At 45.7% G+C, this 4,952-nt stretch overlaps 1 pseudogene; it reads left to right on the plus strand.

Annotated features, from left to right (window-relative positions):
* The first annotated feature begins 2,773 nt into the window (after positions 1–2,773).
* On the plus strand, positions 2,774–4,736 carry LOC125519111 (tyrosine N-monooxygenase-like; annotated as a pseudogene).
* The last annotated feature ends 216 nt before the right edge of the window (positions 4,737–4,952 follow it).

The raw sequence follows: 4,952 nt of genomic DNA on the forward strand, positions 1-4,952 counted from the left end.
GAGGAACGTGGTCTCTTGGATTGGTTTGATTTCGGGGTACTCACGTGCTGGTCAGGACGCTGAGGCCAATTGGAAGCACCTCATGGGATATGTAGGGGTTGCTTGGAGGACTGACTTCACTAGCACCTCTCTACCTGCTTTCAACAACTCTTGTCCTTTCCATTCATGTGTCTTTGCAACTAATCCCTCAGTAACATACTTGAAACATCCGTCCCTCTAGTGACCAACCAATGTTGGTAAACCTAGATACCTCTCATTTAGGGCCTCATGCTCAATGCCAACGGCCTCCTTGAGAACTAGCTTTCTATCCTCATCGCAGCCCTTCCCAAAGAAGATAGACATTTTTTGTTAATTGACCTTTTGTTCGGAGGCAAGCTCATAGTAGGCAATCCTTGGAGGCCTCCAAGAACAATATGCTATCATCCGCAAAAAGAAGATGTGTGATGTGAGGTCCATCCCTCCCAAATTCGACATCTCCAATCCTTCGGTTCTCATGTGCCTTCTTCAGCAGCGTTGAGAAACACTCGACACAGAAAAGGAACAAGTAGGGCGAGAGTGAGTCACCCTGTCCTTGGAGGCCTCCAAGAACACTATGCTATCATCCGCAAAAAGAAGGTGTGTGATGTGAGGTCCATCCCTCCCAAATTCCACAACTCCAATCCTTTAGTTCTCATGTGCCTTCTTCAGCAATGTTGAGAACACTCGACATAGAAAAGGAACAAGTAGGGCGAGAGCGAGTCACCCTGTTGGAGGCCTCTCGACGGCTTCTCTGAGGTGTCACCATTTAAGCGAATAGAGAAGTTGACTGAACCAACACACCTCATAATGATTCTGATCCACTCATCGGAGATGCCCATCTTACCCATCATCTTCTCAAGAAAGATCCACTCTATCCTATCATAAGCCTTCATCATATTCAACTTCACACGACAAAGAACTTTCTTTCTTTTCCTAGACCGAATGGCATGTGTGCACTTGTACGCAATGAGGAAGTTGTATGTGGTCAAACGCCCAGGAACAAAAGCACCGGAAGGATGATCTTTAGCCTGGTAGTCAACACCTTTGCCGCCAGTTTGTATAGTACATTGCATAGGATTATTGGCCAGAATTGAGAGAGCAACTCCGATGCCTTGACTTTAGGGATCAAAACCAACACGGTACTGTTAAAATCTGCTGGGAATTCTTTGCCATTTAAAAAAATCTTTCACTGTAGAACAAACCTCATTTTTTATTAAAAACACTAGTGTCTTTGATAAAATAGGGTTGGTAATCTGTCCGGTCCCAGAGCTTTCGTTGGACCCATTTGTAAGAGAGCCCTTTCAATCTCCTCATCCATCCAATTCGCCGTTAGCTTGGCGTTCATATTAGTGGAGATCGTGGTCCAAACATGCTGCAAAATCTCATCGAAGTTAGTTGCACCCTCGGATGTGTAGAGCTCCCTATAAAAATCCTGCGCCAAGGGATGCGTCTCAGCGTTGGTTGATGCGTAGCTACCATTAGGCTTACACTACCCATTTGGGTATTGAAAAATCACAGTCATACTTCTTAGAGCAGGGTGGAGCACCAGCACCTTAAGTTGCACTAGTATCTTAGTAAGATAGACACCTATTAAGAAACCGAGAAGTCTAGATTATCGAGACTCTCTAAGTTTTCAGCTTCAGAGTCGTGTTTTTACGGCGCCTATGTGATGCCCTGTTCGGGAAGAACTTGGTGTTGCGGTCACCTCTCTGGCCGCGGCATCACTTCTTCCCTGTTATAGAGCTCATGCAGGTCCTTTTCAATTAGCCGCACTGGACCATTTCAATTAGTCGCACCTCCACTGAGGCCGCGGGCGTTCGCCCTCTCTGCCTTGCTTCATCAAGCCAGGGCCGCAACTGTTTAATTTGCAGCTGCACTAAACCAAAGTCAGTACATACGTGCCTAGTTATCCATGTTCTTGGACACACCTTTTAACCTTCTACAGAGGAGGCCCGTGAGCCCACTGTTCCCCGCGCTGTGCATGTCCCATACATGATGTAGTATCTCATCGAATCCCGGATGCATAGTCCGACCATCTCTTCAAACCGAAAGCTGCCTATATGGTCCATCATCCTGGCGTCTGAAATACTTTTGGAAATACAATTATGGTTAGTTTTCGAATAAGTACTCTCGAAAATCTACAAATAGGTGATGTTTTATTCTATTCTGATTACGTTTGGATAGACTATTATTATTATTATTAATATCATCCTTCATATCTAAATAAATCTAAGACAATCTACAAATAGAAGATTTTTTATTCTGTTTTTATTACGTTTGGATAGACAATTATTATTAGTAGTAGTATCAGCCGTCTAAGACAATCTACAAATAGAAAAAATATTCTATTTTGATTTTGTTTGGATAGACAATTATTATTATTATTATCCTTGGTATCTAAATAAATATAAGACAATCTACAAATAGAAGATTATTTATTCTGTTTTGATTACGTTTGGATAGACAATTATTATTAGTAGTATCAGGATAAATACATTTGAAATACCATGTGATACATGTGGTAAACGACCCACACATGTCGAATATATCTAGACATGTTTTAGTGTTAGATATCTAGATACCTTCGTATCTAGATAAATCTAAGCCATTTTTTGGGACGGAGGTAACATATAAAGAGGGGTCTTGCACTCATGGGAAGAGCAGCACATAAAGCAAAGTTGGCTTCCCTATGCAATGATAACAAGGCAAGCTACCTCGCAAGCCTGTGTGCACTTAGCAAGCAGTAGTCTCCACAATGCTGGCTTGCTGCTGCTTTGTGTCCCAACTGCTAATCGTAATAACACTTATACACGTTGCCATGACCAAGAGCAAGGTCCGCAGTGGCACGTGCTCATCGGCGACGGTGCCGCTTTCACTTCCGCCGGGACCATGGTAGTGGCCATTGGTGGGTAGCCTACCCGAGATTGTGCTCAATAAGTCGGCGTTCCGTTGGATCCATCGCGTGATGAAGGATATGGGCACCTACATCGCTTGCTTCCGCCTCGGTGGCGTCCATGTCATCCCGATCACATGTCCCAAGATCGCAAGGGAGGTGCTCAAGAAGCAGGACAAGAACCTCTTGTCCCGCCCACTCACCTTTGCCTCCGATGCCATCAGCTGCGGATACAAGGACGCCGTGCTCATGCCGTTTGGCGACCAGTGGATGAAGACACGCAAGGTGCTCACCTCTGAGATCAACTGCCCCTCTGTCACAAGTGGCTCCACGACAAGCACGCCGACGAAGCTAACAACTTGACGCGCTACATCTACAACCTGATTGCCAGGGGGTCATCTTCAACGTTGGAACTAGCCAACGTCAAAGTCAGGCACGTCATGCGGCATTACTGCGGCAATGTCATCCGTCAGCTTGCCTTCGACCAATGGTACTTCAGGGATCCTCAGCCGGATGGCGGGCCGGGGTCGATGGAGGTGGAGCACATGGACGCTTCGTTCACCTCCTAGGGCTCCTCTTCTCGTTCGGCGTTAGCGACTACCTCCCGTGTCTACTTGGCCTAGAACTTGGTGGCCACGAGAAAATTATTAAGGAAGCCAACACAAAACTAGATAGACTACACAACATGGTCATTGAAGAGCATTGGAGGCAATGGAACAGCAACGAGAGCCAGGACAGGGTCCAGGACCTCCTTGACGTTCTCATCATGCTCGCTGACGGTGACAGCAAGCCGTTGCTCAGCATCGATGAGGTCAACGCACAGTGCAAGGTAAGCAAAAATATTAATTAATGAGAGATTTTAAGATGGTTCAAGGGTCTAGATTTTGAATTTAGTGACCAATTGCCTCATAGTCCTACAAGGTAATACATCATCCATGAGAAAAGGTAATAGCTCACGGTCTTAAATAGATCTTATACCGTATTTGGCAGGTGTTAGAAAAGGGAAACAATAGAATAAGAAATTATTAATTGATAGTTTAAACATATCATTATTGTAATAATTTTCTACCTTTTTTTGAAGTGATTTGAACTTAAATTGTATTTAAAATTTCAATTATTCAATGCAATCTATCTTTATGCAAAGATATAAATTGTATTAACTTACATTTATCTCCATGGAATGCATGCATGACATAATATTAGCGGCCATAGATAACCCTTCAAACGCAGTGGAGTGGGCGCTGGCGGAGATGGTGAACAACCCAGAATTGATGGCCAAGGCGGTGGAGGAGATGGACCGGGTGGTTGGTCGTGAGCGAATGGTGCAAGAGTCGGACATCATGCAGCTCAACTATCTCAAGGCGTGTATACGTGAGGCATTTTGCCTCCACCCAGTCGCTCCCTTCAACCTGCCGCATGTCGTGATTGCTGACACCATTGTTGCGGGCTACCGCGTGCCCAAGGGTAGCCACGTCATCCTCAGCCGGCTGGCCCTGGGCCGGAACCCCACGTCTGGGATGAACCGCTCCACTTCAAGCCAGAGCGCCATATGGGAGACAACATCGATGTGGTGCTTACCGAGAGTGAATTGCGATTCATCCCCTTCACCACCGGGCGGCGGGGATGCATCGCGGTATCACTAGGAACAACCATGAGTGTCATGCTCTTTGGCAGGCTCCTGCATGGCTTCACCTGGACCAAACCGGCTGAGGTGTCGGCCATCAATCTCCGTGAGTCCAAGCACGACCTCTTCATAGAGAAACCGCTAGTGCTACATGCTGAGCCACGTCTTGCAGCGCACCTCTACCCTCTCATGCACCATTGAGCAAATAATGAGCTATGAATCACCGATAAGGCGAGTATGCCATTTTCTTGATGAATCTATACTTACTAATAAAGGAAAGAGATATTCCTACTTTCGTCCCGCTTTGTTTCGTTCCATTTCGATTGATTTTCACGTATGCTAGCTATTTTAGTTTTGTCCATTTCACGTACGAGTGAGCCGGTTCCTTTCATGCGTCGCTGGATCGTCCTAGGCTTA

This window comes from Triticum urartu, chromosome 7A (genome assembly GCF_056163025.1).
Source record: "Triticum urartu cultivar PI428250 chromosome 7A, HENAU_Tu73, whole genome shotgun sequence".
NCBI classification, from domain to species: Eukaryota; Viridiplantae; Streptophyta; class Magnoliopsida; order Poales; family Poaceae; genus Triticum; species Triticum urartu.